The sequence below is a fragment of the Thalassophryne amazonica genome, chromosome 13 (genome assembly GCF_902500255.1).
Source record: "Thalassophryne amazonica chromosome 13, fThaAma1.1, whole genome shotgun sequence".
Lineage (NCBI taxonomy): Eukaryota > Metazoa > Chordata > Actinopteri > Batrachoidiformes > Batrachoididae > Thalassophryne > Thalassophryne amazonica.
Window position 1 is genome coordinate 74,836,750 of NC_047115.1, and position 22,909 is coordinate 74,859,658.

The following is a 22,909-nucleotide window of genomic DNA, read 5'->3' on the forward strand; positions in this document are numbered from 1 at the left end:
ATGTCCTTGCAAACTACAGCATGGATACTCGATCCAGCCTGAAGGGTTGAGTCGTGTTCGAACAAATATTTCAAAATCATACTCAGGTTGATCACGTCGGCACAAAGACACTGAATGTACAGAATGTTTGTGAAACAGTGTCACAGCCCCGCCTCTGCAACCTCAGTCACTCACAATTAATGACATGTTGTTGTTGTTAATAATAGAATTAAGCAGTAAAAAGTCTGAATCTGAGCTGTTGTGTTCTTTCATCTGGATTCATCACAGCCTGACAGAAACTGTTTTGGAAAATGACATCTGAAATTATCTGGGAGGAGCTCGGAGTCGAGCTGCTGCTCCTCCACATCGAAAGGAGTCAGTTGAGGTGGCTCGGGCATCTCTTCCGGATGCCCCCTGGACACCTCGCTGGAGAGGTGTTCCGGGCACGTCCCATTGGGATGAGGCCCCGGGGAAGACCCAGGACACGCTGGAGGAACTATATCTCTCGGCTGGTTTGGGAACGCCTTTGGGTTCCCCCGGAGGAGCTGGGGGAGGTGTGTGTGGATCTGGAGGTCTGGGCGGCTTTGCTTGAGCTGTTGCCCCCGCAACCCGACTCCGGATAAAGCAGAAGAAAATGGATGGATGGATGGACATCTGGAATTACTTTAAATACTTATTGTGGAAATTGCTTGTGAATAAACAAGGAAGGGTGTTAAAATCTTGTCAATAAACTGATTCCCAATTTATTAATATGAATTTATTTTGTTTTTGTTCAATGGGCTAAATTTGATTGGTTGTTATGGGACACTGCTTTGAAGAATTGAAATGTCTTAAAGATAGAACGGCTCTGTGGGCCCAGCAGACACAGGGTGAGAGACAGAGTCCACCCTGGACAGGACACCAGTCTACCACAGGGTGAGAGACAGGGTCCACCCTGGACAGGACACGAGTCTACCACAGGGTGAGAGACAGAGTCCACCCTGGACAGGACGCCAGTCTACCACAGGGTGAGAGACAGAGTCCACCCTGGACAGGACGCCAGTCTACCACAGGGTGAGAGACAGGGTCCACCCTGGACAGGTCGCCAGTCTACCACAGGGTGAGAGACAGAGTCCACCCTGGACAGGACGCCAGTCTACCACAGGGTGAGAGACAGGGTCCACCCTGGACAGGACGCCAGTCTACCACAGGGTGAGAGACAGAGTCCACCCTGGACAGGACGCCAGTCTACCACAGGGTGTAAAGTAAAGTAAAGTAAAGTCAGCTTTCCTGTCATTCTGCTCCATTCAGGGCGTGTAAATGAACAAAATGTCATTTCATACGTAGCCCGAGTGCAAAACACACATTTCAAACACAAATCAGATTTCAAATATGAAAAATAACAATATCTAAAGCGCAAAAAGACAAGACAAATAGTGCAAGACTCACATAACAGAATACAACAGGTGTAAGACAGGTAGACAGTGTAGAACATATGACCACCTGGGCAGAAACTATAGAGGAGTACAGCACCTGAATGAGGTACACAAATAGTAACCGCTGGTAACTTTATGATGACTGTTTTCTGTCGTGTCAGTGGATTTCTATGTTCTGGGGGAAACACATGTACCTAAAGGTTTTGGAAGTTTTCCAGTCTGAGCTGAAGACTGATGAAGGTTGAATCAAACATTTGTCCCACTATAAACAGGAATTCAAGATTCCTAATTCAGGGAGCACAGAATATCCTTTTCAGGTGAACAACCTGAGAAATTTCTGTTCATCAGAGAGCAACAGATCACTGACTGGCTTGATGATGGAAAATCTGCAGCATGTGTCAGCGACACAGTGTCCAAACAAATGTACCAAATCAGAAAAGCAGAATGAAGATTTTTGTTTGTTTCTTTGACAGCAGATCTGTTCATAAAATAGTCTGCATGCTGCAACACAACACTCGGCTTTGGACTCTCATGACCTTGACCTTTTAAATCAGCAAAAATTCCAGTTGTTAAATTGCCCAAATTTGGGTGAAATGATGGATGGAAATCATCCTCTGCAGGTAACTGTGGAAACCACATTTGCACACCAGTGAGCTGACGACCAAATTCCTGACTCGTACTGCAGAATATCACAACTTACCAATTACATTAAAGAATTTATATTTTCAAAATAACTTAATTTATTCATCTATGTTGTCATATCTGTCAAACACAGCTGCAAATTGTCTCCAGAGCAAAAAAAAAATTGTCATCAACAAACAGAATAAATTTTGAAGTTTTGGACACTTAGTGCAGCAGATCAGCAAAATGATTTTGTGATGAAAACATAAAATTTGACAAACATATTCTAAATGAACTAATACTTATTTTCAGATGTGGGGGCATCCTGGAGCTGACCTCTCATGACCTACAGGGGTCAATGAAGAATTAGACAGAGATCAAAAATTAAAAAATGTTCCAATCATATTGAAAAGTTTATGGTGTTATTTGTCTGATCAGCTGTGAAGATGATGTGCTGCTGCAATCGCTGCAAAAGAGGGTGATGGAGTCTGGGGAGCTTCTGAAAGACTTCCTGCAGCCTCAGCCTCAGCCCATCACTCCTGCTGCAGCTTCGGGAATTATGTACGTGACTGCCTGGTCACAATGTCAAAGAAAGTATTCCAAAAGGAGAGGTCACGTATTACCACCATCCTCAACAAAGTCATGGACACTGACACAGATGAAGAACTGCCAAACTTCACGAACATGCCCGCTCCTGTGGCTGTGCGGCCAACGTACACAGCTGCCTACACCCCCCAGCCACCTCTCCAAATGTGGAGATACGGCGCCCCACCCACATCCACAGAATTTGGTCCACATTCTCGGTACATGGACATGTACCTGACACAGCAAGATGTCCATCCACTTCCACCTCATCCCCGTTTTTGGCCACCACGTGAACTCCTGCAGCAGCTTCCACAGTTGTGTCTGATGCTTTGAGTTCTGCAGTTCAGGTTCTTCATCCGACCACCAGCACCATGGATGCAAGCAGTCACAATCTTATCTTGTACTCTTTTTTTTTTTTTTTTTTTTTTTTTGCAAAGTTTCTTTTTCTGCAATGTTTGTGTATATAATCACTTTTGATAAGTTTATTTTTTCCGGTCCTTTTTTTTTGTAAAGTTTCTTGCAGTTTTTTTCAGGCACTGCAGTGCAATTGTGTATACTTGTTTATTTTTCAGGACCTTGATTTTGTCCAGTTTGCTGCTCTGTAAATAAATTTTACTTTTTATCAGGATTCTAAAACTGTGTTTTGGTGCCTTTTTGTATTTGGTTTTGCAATATATCTGCTTTTATGCAAATTTTTATTTATTTTTCCACTTCATGACCTTTGGTACAACTTTGAAAATGTTTTCTGCAGTGCTGCTCTATAAATTTTTTTTACTTTTTATCAGGTTTGTAAAACTGTTTGGATTAGATTAGATAGAAGTTTATTGATCCCTTGGGAAGACTCCCTCAGGGAAACTGAGGTTCCAGCAGCATTGTATAGCAGCACACAAGGTAAGAAGCACACAGAGTATGAAAAGTGAAAAAAAAAAACAGTTTACAAATATAAATATACATACAATTACACAATATAACTACCAGACATACAGACTGGTTTACTGGTTGCTAGTGTTCATCTTATTCTCATTCCCATCCTCTGTCTTCTTGTTACTCCTTCTCCACCCTGAGTGAGGAGTTGTAGTCTGATGGCCTGAGGATCAAAGGAGTTTTTGAGTCTGTTGGTCCTGTACTTGAGAAGGAGCAGTCTGTGAGATGAGATGAGATTTATTGTCATTGTCATTACAGGAGTGCAACAATAACGAAATTACATTTACACTCCAATTACCTCAGACAAAATACAGCAATTAATCCACAATTAGTACAAGTTGAATGTAATAATGGCACACATCAGAATTAAAGACAACACACACATTTGACATTGTTTATGTGCACTAAACTTGAAGCAGTGCATCATCTGAATTGAGGAAAAGTGGGTGAAGGCTGCAGCAGGGGGGCCTGTGCTGCCCAGCTTGGAGAGTTGAAGGCTGCAGCAGCAAAAGCCACTCTGCCTCCAGGTTGGCAGGGAGGAGGCCAGGGCAAGGGGTGTGGAAAGAGACAGGGGGGGGGGGGGGTTTAATAGGGATGGAGGGAGGGAGATGTGCATCATGTGCAGATGGGTTAAGTTTGTGTCAGTTTCTGTCCGTGTGTGCGTAAAGTCTGGAGTTGCTAGGCAACTGCAGGCTGGAGAGGGGGAATAGATAGATAAGAAGGGGGAGCCGAATTCCTTCACCAAGGCTGTAGATCCTTCTGGGGGAAGAGCAGGGCATTTGACCTTCAGGAGCCGATAAGGCTGCCATGTTGATGTTAGGCGGAGAGATACAGAATTCCATTTAATGCACCTCTGACTGTCTAGAGTCCAAAATTATGAAGAATATCCTCCCGTCCTCAGCAGCACATTCCTTTGCAATGCAGCGATATGCTCCAAGATTCTGGTAGCAACCGTCTTGCTAATATTCCTGTAGGTCAGGGCAGCGCACAAACCAATCAGCACCAAACCTCCCACCATAAAAGCGAATAGAAATTCATCCACAACGTCTTCCACAGAGAGTGGAGCCAAGCACACCACGCGCCAGTTCTCCCAGGCATCAAGAGCATAGCCCGCTGGGTAGGTTCCATCAGGGCACGCAGGGTACCCCAGCCATGACTTCCTTATCAAAAAAAAAATCCAATCCAATCCAGTTTATTTATAGAGTACATTTAAAAACAACAAAGTTGACCAAAGTGCTGTGCAAAGACATAAAATAAATTAATAAATAAATAATCACATGATAAATAACAGTGGCAACAATAAAAGTTTTTAAAACAGTAAAATCATCAACCCTCTAGTCAAAAGCCAAAGAAAACAAATATGTTTTAAGACGAGATTTTAAAACTAGAGGTGACTCTGCCTGCCTGATACAGAGAGGCAGATCATTCCACAATCTGGGACCAACAACAGAGAAAGCTCTATCACCTCTACGTTTGAGCTTGGTCTGAGGAACTACAAGCAGAGCTTGATCTCGTGACCTAAGAAAACGTGGTGGGGAATAAGACACAAGCAGGTCAGACAGATACCGTGGAGCAAGATCATTAAGACATTTAAAAACAATCAATAAAATTTTAAAATCAACACAACAGCGAACTGGCAGCCAGTGAAGGGAAAAAAGAACGGGTGAAACATGGTCACACCTCCGGGATCCAGTCAAAAGACGGGCTGCAGCATTCCGGACCAGCTGCAGCCGTGCAAGTGAGGCCTGGCTAATACCAGCATACAGTGCATTGCAGTCATTCAGCCGAGTCATAACAAAAGCTTGGATTAAAATCTCCAAGTGATGCCTTGAAAGTGAGGGCTTAATCTTAGCTAGCTGCCTCAAATGATGCCTCAGTGCTGGGGGGGTTCCCATGATGCACTGAGTGTTTCTTTCTCTTTTTGCTCTGTATGCACCACTCTGCATTTAATCATTAGTGATTGATCTCTGCTTTCTTCCACAGCATGTCTTTTTCCTGATTCTCTCCCCTCAGCCCCAACCAGACCCAGCAGAAGACTGCCCCTCCCTGAGCCTGGTTCTGCTGAAGGTTTCTTCCTGTTAAAAGGGAGTTTTTCCTTCCCACTGTCGCCAAGTGCTTGCTCACAGGGGGTCGTTTTGACCGTTGGGGTTTTTCTGTAATTATTGTATGGCTTTTGCCTTACAATATAAAGCGCCTTGGGGCAACTGTTTGTTGTTATTTGGCGCTATATAAATAAAATTGATTTGATTTGAAATGAAAGAAACTTGCCTTCACAACAGCACTGATTTGTTTATCATGCTTAAAATCTTCATCCATTCTCACACCAAGGTTGCAAACAGTAGATTTAATGCATTGTGTCGATGGTCCAAGGTTTATTGAACCACAACTACCTGCTTTACTTGGCCCGACCAGAAGAACTTCAGTTTTCTTCTCATTAAAGAGTAGAAAGTTTGCAGACATCCAGACTTTAATGTTCTCAGTGCACTCTAGAAGTTGATTGGCACCAAAAGCATTCTCAAGCTTTAGGGGCACATAGATTTAACTGTCATCAGCATAAAGCTGAAATGACACCCCAAATCTACAAAAAACTGATCCCAGCGGAAGCAAATACAATGAAAAAAGAAGTGGCCCAAGAATGGACCCTTGTGGGACACCACATGACAGAGGAGCTGTGGAGGAAACAAAATCTCCAAGTCTTACACAAAAACTCCCATCCATTAAGTAGGATCTTCACCATTCCAGAGCACTGGCTTGAATGCTGACCACATTCTTAAGGCGATCCAGGAGGATCTCATGATACACTTTGTCGAACGCAGCGGTCAGATCCAACAACACCAAAACAACAGTGTGAACAGAATCAGTGGACACCAGCATGTCATTAAAAACCCTCATCAAAGCTGACTAAGTACTATGAAAATTCTTAAAACCTGATTGAAAGACCTCAGGGATCTCATGCTCATCTAAAAAAGCTTTCAACTGATTAAAAACAATTTTCTCCAACACTTTTGACAAAAATGGTAATTTAGAAAAAGGCGAAAGGCGGATAGATCACTAGGATCAAGATCAGCCTTCTTTATTAACGGTTGAACAATGAATCAATCAATCAATTTTTTTATATAGCGCCAAATCACAACAAACAGTTGCCCCAAGGCGCTTTATATTGTAAGGCAAGGCCATACAATAATTATGTAAAACCCCAACGGTCAAAACGACCCCCTGTGAGCAAGCACTTGGCGACAGTGGGAAGGAAAAACTCCCTTTTAACAGGAAGAAACCTCCAGCAGAACCAGGCTCAGGGAGGGGCAGTCTTCTGCTGGGACTGGTTGGGGCTGAGGGAGAGAACCAGGAAAAAGACATGCTGTGGAGGGGAGCAGAGATCGATCACTAATGATTAAATGCAGAGTGGTGCATACAGAGCAAAAAGAGAAAGAAACAGTGCATCATGGGAACCCCCCAGCAGTCTACGTCTATAGCAGCATAACTAAGGGATGGTTCAGGGTCACCTGATCCAGCCCTAACTATAAGCTTTAGCAAAAAGGAAAGTTTTAAGCCTAATCTTAAAAGTAGAGAGGGTGTCTGTCTCCCTGATCTGAATTGGGAGCTGGTTCCACAGGAGAGGAGCCTGAAAGCTGAAGGCTCTGCCTCCCATTCTACTCTTACAAACCCTAGGAACTACAAGTAAGCCTGCAGTCTGAGAGCGAAGCGCTCTATTGGGGTGATATGGTACTACGAGGTCCCTAAGATAAGATGGGACCTGATTATTCAAAACCTTATAAGTAAGAAGAAGAATTTTAAATTCTATTCTAGAATTAACAGGAAGCCAATGAAGAGAGGCCAATATGGGTGAGATATGCTCTCTCCTTCTAGTCCCCGTCAGTACTCTAGCTGCAGCATTTTGAATTAACTGAAGGCTTTTTAGGGAACTTTTAGGACAACCTGATAATAATGAATTACAATAGTCCAGCCTAGAGGAAATAAATGCATGAATTAGTTTTTCAGCATCACTCTGAGACAAGACCTTTCTGATTTTAGAGATATTGCGTAAATGCAAAAAAGCAGTCCTACATATTTGTTTAATATGCGCTTTGAATGACATATCCTGATCAAAAATGACTCCAAGATTTCTCACAGTATTACTAGAGGTCAGGGTAATGCCATCCACAGTAAGGATCTGGTTAGACACCATGTTTCTAAGATTTGTGGGGCCAAGTACAATAACTTCAGTTTTATCTGAGTTTAAAAGCAGGAAATTAGAGGTCATCCATGTCTTTATGTCTGTAAGACAATCCTGCAGTTTAGCTAATTGGTGTGTGTCCTCTGGCTTCATGGATAGATAAAGCTGGGTATCATCTGCGTAACAATGAAAATTTAAGCAATACCGTCTAATAATACTGCCTAAGGGAAGCATGTATAAAGTGAATAAAATTGGTCCTAGCACAGAACCTTGTGGAACTCCATAATTAACTTTAGTCTGTGAAGAAGATTCCCCATTTACATGAACAAATTGTAATCTATTAGACAAATATGATTCAAACCACCGCAGCGCAGTGCCTTTAATACCTATGGCATGCTCTAATCTCTGTAATAAAATTTTATGGTCAACAGTATCAAAAGCAGCACTGAGGTCTAACAGAACAAGCACAGAGATGAGTCCACTGTCCGAGGCCACAAGAAGATCATTTGTAACCTTCACTAATGCTGTTTCTGTACTATGATGAATTCTAAAACCTGACTGAAACTCTTCAAATAGACCATTCCTCTGCAGATGATCAGTTAGCTGTTTTACAACTACCCTTTCAAGAATTTTTGAGAGAAAAGGAAGGTTGGAGATTGGCCTATAATTAGCTAAGATAGCTGGGTCAAGTGATGGCTTTTTAAGTAATGGTTTAATTACTGCCACCTTAAAAGCCTGTGGTACATAGCCAACTAACAAAGATAGATTGATCATATTTAAGATCGAAGCATTAAATAATGGTAGGGCTTCCTTGAGCAGCCTGGTAGGAATGGGGTCTAATAAACATGTTGATGGTTTGGATGAAGTAACTAATGAAAATAACTCAGACAGAACAATCGGAGAGAAAGAGTCTAACCAAATACCGGCATCACTGAAAGCAGCCAAAGATAACGATACGTCTTTGGGATGGTTATGAGTAATTTTTTCTCTAATAGTTAAAATTTTGTTAGCAAAGAAAGTCATGAAGTCATTACTAGTTAAAGTTAATGGAATACTCAGCTCAATAGAGCTCTGACTCTTTGTCAGCCTGGCTACAATGCTGAAAAGAAACCTGGGGTTGTTCTTATTTTCTTCAATTAGTGATGAGTAGAAAGATGTCCTAGCTTTACGGAGGGCTTTTTTATAGAGCAACAGACTCTTTTTCCAGGCTAAGTGAAGATCTTCTAAATTAGTGAGACGCCATTTCCTCTCCAACTTACGGGTTATCTGCTTTAAGCTACGAGTTTGTGAGTTATACCACGGAGTCAGGCACTTCTGATTTAAAGCTCTCTTTTTTAGAGGAGCTACAGCATCCAAAGTTGTCTTCAATGAGGATGTAAAACTATTGACGAGATACTCTATCTCACTTACAGAGTTTAGATAGCTACTCTGCACTGTGTTGGTATATGGCATTAGAGAACATAAAGAAGGAATCATATCCTTAAACCTAGTTACAGCGCTTTCTGAAAGACTTCTAGTGTAATGAAACTTATTCCCCACTGCTGGGTTGTCCATCAGAGTAAATGTAAATGTTATTAAGAAATGATCAGACAGAAGGGAGTTTTCAGGGAATACTGTTAAGTCTTCTATTTCCATACCATAAGTCAGAACAAGATCTAAGATATGATTAAAGTGGTGGATGGACTCATTTACTTTTTGAGCAAAGCCAATAGAGTCTAATAATAGATTAAATGCAGTGTTGAGGCTGTCATTCTCAGCATCTGTGTGGATGTTAAAATCGCCCACTATAATTATCTTATCTGAGCTAAGCACTAAGTCAGACAAAAGGTCTGAAAATTCACAGAGAAACTCACAGTAACGACCAGCTGGACGATAGATAATAACAAATAAAACTGGTTTTTGGGACTTCCAATTTGGATGGACAAGACTAAGAGTCAAGCTTTCAAATGAATTAAAGCTCTGTCTGGGTTTTTGATTAATTAATAAGCTGGAATGGAAGATTGCTGCTAATCCTCCGCCCCGGCCCGTGCTACGAGCATTCTGACAGTTAGTGTGACTCGGGGGTGTTGACTCATTTAAACTAACATATTCATCCTGCTGTAACCAGGTTTCTGTAAGGCAGAATAAATCAATATGTTGATCAATTATTATATCATTTACCAACAGGGACTTAGAAGAGAGAGACCTAATGTTTAATAGACCACATTTAACTGTTTTAGTCTGTGGTGCAGTTGAAGGTGCTATATTATTTTTTCTTTTTGAATTTTTATGCTTAAATAGATTTTTGCTGGTTATTGGTAGTCTGGGAGCAGGCACCGTCTCTACGGGGATGGGGTAATGAGGGGATGGCAGGGGGAGAGAAGCTGCAGAGAGGTGTGTAAGACTACAACTCTGCTTCCTGGTCCCAACCCTGGATAGTCACGGTTTGGAGGATTTAAGAAAATTGGCCAGATTTCTAGAAATGAGAGAAGCTCCATCCAAAGTGGGATGGATGCCGTCTCTCCTAACAAGACCAGGTTTTCCCCAGAAGCTTTGCCAATTATCTATGAAGCCCACCTCATTTTTTGGACACCACTCAGACAGCCAGCAATTCAAGGAGAACATGCGGCTAAACATGTCACTCCCGGTCTGATTGGGGAGGGGCCCAGAGAAAACTACAGAGTCCGACATTGTTTTTGCAAAGTTACACACCGATTTAATGTTAATTTTAGTGACCTCCGATTGGCGTAACCGGGTGTCATTACTGCCGACGTGAATTACAATCTTACCAAATTTACGCTTAGCCTTAGCCAGCAGTTTCAAATTTCCTTCAATGTCGCCTGCTCTGGCCCCCGGAAGACAATTGACTATGGTTGCTGGTGTCGCTAACTTCACATTTCGCAAAACAGAGTCGCCAATAACCAGAGTTTGATCCTCGGCGGGTGTGTCGTCGAGTGGGGAAAAACGGTTAGAGATGTGAACGGGTTGGCGGTGTACACGGGGCTTCTGTTTAGGGCTACGCTTCCTCCTCACAGTCACTTAGTCAGCCTGCTTTCCCGGCTGCTCGGGATCTGCCAGGGGGTAACTAACGGCGGCTAAGCTACCTTGGTCCGCACCGACTACAGGGGCCTGGCTAGCTGTAGAATTTTCCACGGTGCGGAGCCGAGTCTCCAATTCGCCCAGCCTGGCCTCCAAAGCTACGAATAAGCTACACTTATTACAAGTACCGTTACTGCTAAAGGAGGACGAGGAATAACTAAACATTTCACACCCAGAGCAGAAAAGTGCGGGAGAGACAGGAGAAGCCGCCATGCTAAATCGGCTAAGAGCTAGTAGCTACGCTAAGCTAGCGGATTCCTAAAAACACGCAAAGTGAATAATGTGTAAATAATTTAGAGGTGATTCAGCAGAAGGAGTGCTTTAGTTAAGGCACGTAAAGATTACACTGGGAAACAAATCGTAATCTAGATAACTAGATCAATCTAACTGCGCAGATTAAACAGCTAACAGATACAGAAAAACACCGCTGTGCTCCGGAACAGGAAGTGATACAATACCGCAGTGAGAGCCAACCACCAGTGCATGCTTCAGGCAAGCAGGCATTACCCCATTTATCAAGCTTCCATTGACACAGTGTAGGACAGAGGAAGCCGTTGTGGGAAACACTTCTTTGAACAGACACGGAGGAATAGGATCATTGGGTGAGCCAGCAGGCTTCATCTGACACACTTTTTCTAAACTGGAGAGTGTCACAGGCTCAAACTGATACAACATGGCTTTACAAGTGGCAGAATCAAACACATCAACAGATGGAGGGCTAATAAGGGCCCTAGTTGACACAACCTTGTTGACGAAAAAATGTAAGTTTTCACACGCCACAGGTGAGGCTTCAATGCTCTCAGGCTGGGGAACATTAAGAGCCATATTCACCATGTTAAAAGGAACACGAGGGTTGTGACTATTAGCTGTAACCATATCAGCAAAATGCAGAGCCTTAGCAGATTTTACACATTTCTGATAGCTGGACCAACAGTTATTTAACATTTGAAAGGAACTTTGCAGCTTATCCTTTTTCCATTTTTGCTCAGGTCTCCTGCACTTGCGTCTTGCAGCACGAGTAGATTCATTTAGCCAAGGCTCAGATCTGGGTCTGGGGCGTCTCATTTTAAATGGAGCCACACTATTGAGAATAGACTCACAGATAGAGTCAAAGCGTAAGAAAAACTGTTCAACATCACAATCAAAATAAGAATGGTCCCTAACCAACGGGGAATCATTAAAAGCCACAGAGAACTGGGCAGCAGTTGTTGAATTAATTACACGACAGCGGCGCGCAGGAGCGCACGGTTTGACAGTGTTGCATAAATAAGGCACGTTAAAAAGAATTGGCGCATGATCGGAAAACACAGCATCACAGACTTCTAAATTACACATGGAAATACCATAAGTTAAAACAAGGTCCAGTGTATGTCCGTGTACTTGTGTGGGTCCAGAAACACACTGCACAAAGTTAAAAGAGTCAATAAGTTCCAAAAAGTCTTTGGCCATAGGTTTATCAGCACAACATACATGAACATTAAAATCTCCCACAATCAATATACGGTCAAACTGAGGCATGATTTCAGCCAAGAAGTTAGAAAAGTCATTTAAGAAATCTTTGTTGTATTTAGGTGGCCTGTAAACAAGAGCACACAACACGGGAGGATGAGCAGTCACAACAAATGTGTTTAGCTCAAAGCTTGATGCTGTAAATGTTGAAGCAAACTGTTTACACTTAAAACTTTCTCTGTAAACAGTTGCTACACCACCTCCACGACCCAGAGCTCTCGGCGTAGAAAAAAAAAGTAAAGCCAGCAGGCAAAAGTTCCAAAAAGGCAATCGACTCACCAACACCAACCCAGGTCTCAGTTACGCAGAGGAAATCCAGTCCATGAGACACAAGAAAGTCCTTAATAACAAAGGTTTTATTTGCCAACGATCGAGCGTTTACCAGCGCTATCCTTGCTGGGGTCTCAGTGGTCGCCTTCACACGAGCATTGCCAGTTTCCCGTGCTACCGGCTGTATATTTTGAAAATTCAGTCCGCAATGTTGGAGACGGGCAACAGGAAGGCGCCGGATCCAAAATCTTCTAGCATCTAACCTGACCACTGGGACCAGGAAAAATGGTGTCAATAGTGTTGAGAGACCAGCTGATCAATTTCATGGTTAATCCAAATCTTAATTTGAAAAATTCACAGACTGGTGAAGCTGGGACTTTGAAGGTCGAAGCAGAGATGGAGAACAGAAAAGGAGGAGAGGGGAGGAATGTGACCACCCTTGCCGGAGTCCCAAGCTGTGGCTGAAGAGGCTCCTCTGGTTGCTGTTGACGGTGTGCAGAGGCTGACTGACATCGTCCATAATGTCCAGCAGTTTGTCCAGTGTTCTCTTCTCTGCCACCGTCACCAAAGAGTCCAGATTCATGCCAACCACAGAGCCAGCCTGCCTGATCAGGTTGTCCAGCCTGGATGTGTCCTTCTTGGATGTGCTGCCCCCCCACCAGCACACCACGGTGTAAAACAGGAAGCTGGCTACTACGGACTGGTAGAACATCCACAGGAGATTCCTGCAGATGTTAAACGACCACAAATGGCCTATTGTTTGGGTGCCTTTTTTGTATTTGATTTTGCAATACATCTGCTTTTATGCAATTTTTTATTGATTTTTCCACTTCAGGACCTTTGGTACAACTTTGATATTCTTTTCTGCAGTGCTGCTCTATAATACATTTTACTTTTTATAACTTTGGTACAATTCAGAAAATGTTTTCTGTTGTGCTGCTCTATAAATAAATTTCAATTTTTTATCAGGATTGTAAAACTGTTTGAGTGCCTTTTTTTGTATTTCTTTTTGCAATACAGCTGCTTTTGTGCAGGTTAGAACCCCCCCACAACCACCACCATCTTCATTTGGGAATTAGGTTTTCTTTGCTGCTCTTAAAATACATTTTACTTTTTAATCATGATTCTAAAACTGTGTTTGTTGCCTTTTTGAAATTTGGTTTTACAATTCAGCTAATTTTAAGCAAAATTTAAAATGAATTGCTTGACTTTTTCACATTTTTTGATGCTTCATACCCTCATTGTATGATCAGAGCTTTCATGAATACAAACCCACCACAGCACCATGAACAGTCTGCTTAAAATCACACCACAGATTATCAATAATATTCAGGTCTGGGGACTGAGATGACCATTCCAGAACGTTGTACTTGTTCCTTTGCATGAATGTCTTAGTAGATTTTGATCAGTGTTTAGGGTCGTTGTCTTGTTTAAAGATCCAGCCCCGGCACAACTTCAACTTTGTCACTGATTCATGAACATTGTTCTCTACTTTGATAGATCAAATACAACATGATTTTTCTTGCATGGAGTTTTTCAATGGGTTTTGGGTAATTTGGGGGCGCTGAAGCTGGTGTTAGTTTTTGCCAATCACATCACGTTTTTGAGATATGAAAACATTTTTCGTATCAAGCATTGAAGCAAAAGCTGCAGTCTCGCACACCTCTTCGGCGCCATAAACGATATTACGGCTCTTGTTCACATTTTGCAAACCTAGTTTATAAACTATGCTTTTGAAGCTGCTTTTGTGCATGATTAGTGGCATCGAACGCATGAGTGAGTAAGCAGCTTTTGTGTAATCCATCAACACGGAACATGCAGATTGAAAAAAAAAAAAACATGATGTGACAGAAGAAATCTGAGCTTAGATTTGGATTCAGCACCCCAAAATTACCCTAAATCAGTTCTCAAAGTCAATGCAAGAATTTGTTTGTTGTTGTTGTTGACCAGTGTAATTGGACTTTTGTTTTGCTTCTGTTTTGCATATTTGATCATTCTATGTTGTACTTTGTTCACTTGATATCTAAATAAAAATGACAGACCTCTGCATTTTGTAGGTCAGAAAACCTGCAAAATCAACAGTGGATCAAATAGTTACTTGCCTCACTGTATGAGGGAGGTGAAGGACATGTGCTCGGACAGTCACCACACTGAGCCTGGTGTGCTTGAGGTTCCTTTCGATAATCAAATTTCCTGAGGAATTATTTTTTCCTGAACACTATTCCCAGTGTGTTTAGGTTCAACCTTATTCAGAAGAAGCTCCTTTAAGTGACTGATACTATGATTGTCATAATTAAAAAAAAAATAAAAAATCAACTCAGTCCTTTGCCCAATCACCTCTGACCCTAACCCTGTACCATAAACATAATGTTTCTATCAATGTTGTTGCTATTTGTTAGAACACTTGGTTGAACAGATATGAAGGTAAATTAGATTTTGAATATTGATAAATACAGACTGACATACTGCATCACAGCATAGTTACCAGGATGCACAACACTTCATGCACATGATGGAGCAAAGACTGTTATTCAGTGTACAAACTGGAAAAGTATGACGGCTTAGTTCAATTTAATCCTCTTGACGGTAAAGTTTGCATGACAGCGGCATCACCCATGTGGCTCTCCGGGTCAGGCCCACATGTTTCAGCTGCATCGTTATGAGGCGATCCGTGTACAGGGCTTGGACCCTTATACCTGCTGGCAGGTCGAGTTACTTTTATATTTTTTCCCCACTTGATGCAGCACTGCAGCCTCAATCATACAAGATGGAGAGGTACAAAACCCTGCAACCAAGTCATCTACAAAAAATTTAAACAAATCCACCTATAGGGGGCACAATACCAGAACGTTTGCATTATGGCCTATAACGCCCAAACCGTACATTGTAAATTCAAGTGCCTTATATGGACGTGTTCACTGGCTGGAGCTGAATCTCCTGGGTTAGGCCACGCCCATCTGTGCAGAGAGAGTTTTTTCACAAATTAGCAAAATATGATAACTGACTTGTTGAGGTGCACGTTGGGTCCACGTTGATAGGTGTAAACCTCCTTGAGAAATAAAAGACAAACTTGTGTGTCCTGTGTCACAGGAAGCTGGACTCATCTCAGTCGTGCAGCTGCATCATTACGAGTCAAATGGCCATTGTGGGGGTTCGGGAGGAGGCCCGAACATTTAATGCATGTCTTCATGTCGATTACACGCACTGCACAGAAACAACATGCTGTAAGACGTGTCCATATATACATATATAAAACCATGCTATAAGATGTTTATTAAAAAAAAAACATGCTGTAAGACGGTTTTGACCGCACCACTGTCAAGATAATCTAATGATTTTCACTCTTTCTTTGCAAAGGGGACACATTTTCTGGCAGTCACCATCCGTCGGCCTGCCAGCCATCAGCTTAATTATTTCTTCCTTGTTTAAAATTGCTGTGGCATTTTGTTTGTTTTTTTGCTGATTCACTCATTTTGCTGCTGCATGCTGTTCACCTGAGCTGGCTGAGCATTACCGACTGCAAACAACAGATGGCAGGAGTGGGTTGAAAGTTGGTTCCAAATACTCAAGGTTCATTCAATATATTCAACTTTCTATTCAATATATATTTAGTTTCTTTCAATATATTCAAGTTTCCATTCAATATTCTCATATTTTCCTGTTTGACATGCCATTATTATATATATATATATACAGTGTTGCCACAGTTACTTTGAAAAAGTAATCCAATTACTGATTACTGATTACTCCTTGAAAAAGTAACTTAGTTACTTTACTGATTACTCAATTGTAAAAGTAACTAAGTTAGATTACTAGTTACTTTTTTAGTTACTTTTCCCAGCTGAAGACAACAACCCTCTGCCACCTCAACATGACAATGATACCTGTTTTGCCAAAACTCACTTTATAGTCACCCTTTCTTGACTTCAATGAAAATAAATACTTGTTTTCTAAAAAGTAAAATAAAGACCTCTTTCTTGACCTCATATTTAACTGTTGACAGCACTGTAACAGTAAAACTTGCAATTTCGAACCTACATTGTTTATAAATGTAACTATTAAATTCATTCTAGCATTTTTCTAACATTTAAATTCTCTCTAAATATTTTACTTGTCGAAATTAATATTATTTTAAGTAGTATTAGTAGTTGTAGTAAAAAAAGGCTTCAAAACTGGACCTTTAATCTAGGGGTGTTGTGAGGGGGGCACATCCCTCCTCCACGCCCCCATTCCATCTGGATTCGCCCCTACTTTGGCGTTTGAGCACAAAGAATGGATAACATTTATTTATGCAGAAAACGTGACCAGATTTACAGGTAAGAATGTTTTATTGTGTTTTCACATCATGTGGTCCTCAGAAAGAGAGTTTAGGTGCATTTGAGTGGAAAATAGTGTTAGTTGTTGACACGTCGCGGAGGATCAGCTGTTTTAACGTGCAGATATGGAGCGGCTCAGCTCAGCTCTAAATAAAGGAGGAAAAAAGTATAAAAATGTCTTTGTAAAGCTCAGTGCAGGTGTGCTGATCACCGCGCTTTAAGAGGAGACGACGAGTCGAGCATATATATATATATATATGTGTGTGTGTGTGTCCTGGTGGTCAGGAGGATAAACCATGTCTGTCAGATTCCACATGCCTTGAGGACTCAAACTAAGGGCAACTATGGTTAGTTGACCAACATTAGCCATCTAATCTCTGTTTCACATAGACGGCTGAACTTGTAGATTAGCCCTCTAACGTTAGTCAATGATTTTATGACCATAACTGGTCTCCCAAGTGCTTGTCGCCAACAAACGCCTCCAATGCACGAGAGCTTTGTTTACTTCCAGGTTGGTCATCTGCTACAACCATGACCGAGTCCACCGCACCATAGGAGACGCACTCCCAGAAAAAAGCCCCTACATTCTTCAAAGCAGAGGAAGTGTTATGATTAGGGAACCAAGAGTCAGCAAAATAGAATCCCAACAAATGTAGGACAATTGGGGTAAAGTTCTAAAGTTCCAAGGTGCTTTAATATTAACAGGTAAAAATGTAACAAACGCAGGTGAGGAGGGAAACAACAAAAAGACAACTCAAAATCCAAGTCTGGGTGAGGGACAAAAATACAAAATGAGTGTGGAGAAGGTTACAACAAAAATACAGATCAACCCAAACTCAGGGAGGGGGAATCTGGCAAGGTGAGAAGGTAAGGAGACAACTCAAAGAACTGCTACAAAAAGAAGTGTACATACAAAAAAAATGAATATTACTACAGCAAGACAAAACTGGAGACAACAAACAGTGACTCAGCAAAGCAACAACGAACAAGTGTGAAGTAAATAATCAGCTAATGAGCACAGGACGAGTAATCAGTGAGGACATGAATAACAACCAAACACAAGAGGGCGACCTAATAATAAAAAACACATCAAGAAATGAAAAGCCAGTGAAAATGAACTCATGAAAAACTGAACAAGAAGGTGATAAAAAAAATTGAGTCACATGAAATAAAAAACTACAAATCAAGACAGAGACTCCAAAAGCACAATCAAGATCCAACCAGAAATAACTGCACAAATCTGAAGGGGAGGTGATGGTCTAGTGGTTAAGTGTTGGGCTTGAGACCAGTGGATCCTTGGTTCAAATCCCAGCCTGCCTGGAAAATGCTTAATCCTTAATCCCCTAGTTGCTCCCGGTGTGTAGTGAACGCCTTGTATGGTAGCACCCTGTCATTGTGGTGAATGTGAGGCATTACTGTAAAGCACAATATAAATGCAGTCCATTTACCACAAATGGACTATCACAGGCGAGGAACCTGAGACAGAAGGGAACATCAGAACCGTAAGAGGAGGAAGGGAATTCACGAAATGAGTCACATTTTTGTGATGCGGTTTTTATTGTCCTCCCGAGGGCACCAGGGGAGGTGAAAAATAAAAGGAGGAAAATGGGACCAAGACAGAGGTACAGGCAAAATAATATGATGAATTATTTTTCACGTTGCATTGCATCAGGTAGCTAGCAGCGTTAACGTGTCTTCATCCATGGTTTGCTAACTCCATTACGGAGTGAGGTTCACCTAAACTGACCCACCCAAAATAAACTGTGTTTCTGTTGGGGTGGGAATAGTTGGTAAAGGCTTTGAGTGGAGTTTCTCCCCGTCATTTTGACAGGCATTGATCGCCAATATCAACGGCTGTTTACATTTTCATTGAAATGTCATGTGGTTAAGCAACGCTAAAGTTTTCCCTGCTTGTAATAGCTAAAAAAAAAGGCTAAAACATAGGTGTAAGCATATTTGTTTGTGTTACAGTTCATGTTGTCTGTGTTTATAGTGTTACTCTTCACACACATCATTAACCCCCTCAAATACTTTGGGGTGCTGGTGCTTCCACATGCAACTGTCTATATTGCAGAATAGGCACCTAATAGTGTCACATACTCCTCTTTTCAGATGCTCTTTTGAACTATCTAAATCTTGCTGCCTCCACCTGTGTGTGTTGCCATTAAAAATCTTGCCTAGGGTGCCAAATTGGTTAGGACCAGCACTGGTGTCGCCGATAACCTGCTGAAAGGTCCCACAGGCATAAAACCTCAACCCAATCAAAACCTGAAGAAGGGCTGGCAGGGCATTGTTCCTCCTCGTTTGGTGGTTGATGTCTGGAGCTATCATGTCCACGATGAAGAAGACTGTAGGCGGACAGAAGCAGTATCACTGTTGAACCTCGGCCTCCGTAAAGATTTCCAATGGATTATTCCGGTCCCGGGAACAGCCACTGCCATTGCAAGGCTCTCCTTCCTTCCTGCTTCATCAAGTGGTGGTACATGATAGTCGCCATGTTTGAGGTACGACACTGAAGTTTTGTCAGCTAAAATACGATTAGTCTCCTCTGTAGCAGGCTAAAAACTGTAGTCAGCTAATGCAAAACCTTAGCCACTGAAGCGCTTTACGCAATGACTAACGGCAAAAGATTAGTCGACTAAATGAGTTTAGTCGACTAAACAAGATTAGACCACTTTATGAAACTGGGCCCTGGAAGACACACGCGGATGAGAGACAGAGACAGGGGAACATAATGGCAGATCACAGACAAACGGACAGGTGACAGAGAAAATGATGACAAAGACAGATCAAAGACATAAACCAAGGAAGAGCCACAAGGGGAACCAGACAGTGACATGAACCGAGACAGACAGGAATGGACACAAACCACAGAACACCAAAATAAAACCAGGACCAGGAGTGCTTGCACGCACGCACGCACACACACACACACACACACACACACACACAAAACATAACACAACAGAAAGAGAGTAATTCAACATTTTTAAAAATTTTATTTAATTCATTTTTTGTGTTGGTGCATCATGGGATTTATTTTCATTGTGTGCAGAATGCTGAAGAATCGACTGATGTCTGTGGTAAACACCGATGTGAATGAATGAGGCGCTGTGACTCTTTCAACTTTCAAACGTTAATTGTTTTGTTTTGGCGCAAAGTGTCGGTGTTCTCTGGTTCAGGCTGATAAATGCACCAGGAGCAGACAAACACAGAGGGGCTTCTTTTAAAGCACAACATTTCTTCAGCCATGACAAGGAACTGAAGTATTTTCAGATGTCATTTTCCAAAATCAGGACACTTTATGTGGATACATTTTCAGCGGTCCTGAAGGAGAGGAAAATCCGGTTTCAGACGCCGTTCCCCGCCAGGTTCAGAGTTTTCTACCAGGAGGGAGTTGTGGTGTATGATTCAGCAGTAGAGGTGACGGAGGATATCCGAAGATGGGTCTCCCGGTGTCTGTAATCAAACAACCGGACTCACTGTTGGAGCGGATCCAGCGGTTCACATGGTGCTCTGTCAGGGGTCAAGGGAATCATGGCAGAGCTTTGGTCTTCAAGGAAAAACTACAGGCCTTCAGACGACAGGTCCCAGAGTGACTAAGTGAACTGAAAACTGTTGAGAGTGAGTTTACTCAGAATATAACGGGCGAGCCCGGTGAGACTTTATTTTCTTTTACATTTTTTCTCCGGGGACTCCCAGCACAGGAAGGAATTGGTTGGTTTACACATCCTGTTTATCAAAGAAACACTGTATTGGCTTTAAAGCTAAGATTAATGCAAACTTCGGGAAACTTTCTTATATAAGCTGCCAGCATAGAGATAATATATGCATAAAGGCCCTCTCCCACTTTCTGGGTGGGGAGGCTTTACCTTAGAGCCCTCTTACTACCAGGGCTTCATTAGGGTCAATATCAAGACTCCACAGTTGGAAGTCTTATTTTTCGTCTTTATTGATCTCATTGTGTTCTGTGTGTTGTGTCAGTTTTTATTATGTTTTGCTGCTGTTCTTTGCGGCCTGTGGGGGGTAATCTGTGATTCATTTTGTTACATATGGACAGTTATTATGGCGTGTTATTGGTTTATGTCTTTTTTTTTTCCTCTTATTGGACACTGAATGCAAGCAGTCAAAATAGCAACTTATAATGTGAACGGCCTTATCAGCCCCATTAAGAGAAGTAAGATTTTAACTAAAGCTATAGAGTTGCAGTGGCTTTTTTTTACAGGAAACACATCTTTTGGTTACACAACATGCTAAATTAAAACGACTGGGTTTCAAACATCCGTACTCATCTTCTTATTCGGGTGGGCATAGGAGGGGGGTGGCAATATTAATCTCTAATAAGATCAGTTTTGAACCCTTCTGTTATGTTTGGACGCGGGTTTGAGAACCGAACCAGCGTCTGACAGGACCCAATGCTAAATAAACAGAGGGCAGTTCCAGAAAACAGATTTATTTCTCCACAAGTGCTAATTACAACATAAATAAATTAACGGCCTGGCGAGGTGGAGGACGGCGCGCTCTCCTTAGCGCTAAATGGATTGGAGCCCGACAGTTCTGGACCCAGGAAATCCTGGCGGCACCCCCCAGGTGGTTATTGACCCGGACTGTGCCTGTGAAGGACGAGAGGTGAGGTAAGTCCACACTATTTACACAAATACTACTCAGAAGTACACACCATCAGCAAACACATTCAGGTTCAAATTCAGGCTCAAATTAAAGAGGCAGCTCCTCACAGCAGGTGGAGGACCATCAATCCGCATGCCACAGCGGTGAGGAGCAATTCATACAATTGTCACAACAGTTCAAATATAGCTGCGAGCTACAATTACCTCTGAAGTGTGCTGATGGAGCGTGACCCTCACCCAACTCCTTAACAGGCACGGTGCATAAAACCTGGAGCGATCCTCAGCGTCACAATGTTGAACAAACGGTCATCACACGGTAGCAACAAGGTCGAGTCCCCGGCAACTTTGCCCAGAGCAGTCATGGCTTAAATGCAGTGCTTCATCAGGATATTCCCTTCAGCTGGAAGTCCTTTGGATCTGCACGTGAGCTAGACCATCAGGATATTCACTTCAGCTGGAAGTCCTTTGGATCCACAAGTGAGCTGATCATCAGGTGCAGCTAGTTGGCTTGATGAGAGTGAGGGACGCTGAATGCAGCACTGCATCTTCAGAGGTGTCCTCAAAAACCACCTGGAGTGCACACAAACACCAAAGCAGTACCAATTGTCCAGCCAAACCCCCCAACACACAACAGTACCCCCCCCCCTCAACGGGAAGCCTCCCGGCGACCACACAGACCTGGCCCGAAAACAGCACCCCCATCCGGAGTCCACGGCAGGAAACAGGCGGTGCGACACCCCAGTGTCCACAGCAGGCAACAGGACAGGGCATCGAGGGGACAAGGCAATGCGGCCGGAAGGCTGGCTGGCAACAAAACAAAACAGTCCGAACAGTCTCACCCCAGGGGACCGTCCCATCAAACCCCGGGGGGGAAAAAAAAAAGAAAAAACCCAAACCCAAAAACCCAACAGAGCCCCATCAAACACAATACAAACACAATCTGCATAAAGAAAAACAACAAACACCCCCCCCCCCCCCCCAGACGACAAGTAGGGCACAACACCCCCCAGAGGACATTACCGCCAGCCCCAGGAGTAATAACCGTGGCCGGGGTCCTCCTGAGATCCCAAGGCAAACACGGGAGCTATAACGCCCCCCAGAGGACTGTCCCATCAACCCCAGGAGACACCCCCATGACCCAGAAACCCCAGCCCCGGCCCCATCCGGCTAGTCGGCCCCACAGTCAATTTCCCCCCCAGAGGACCGTCCCATCAACCCCGGAGGTGGAACCCGGGAGGAAACATAAAAACCCCAAACCCCCAGCGGACACCAATAAACAACCCCGGGGGCAAATAAAAACAAACGAAAACCCCGTTGCCCCCCCCCCCAGCACCCCGAAAGACCCCGGAACACCCCAAAGCCAATCAACAGTTACGTCTCGGCGAACGGCTCAGGACTACTGAGCCGGGG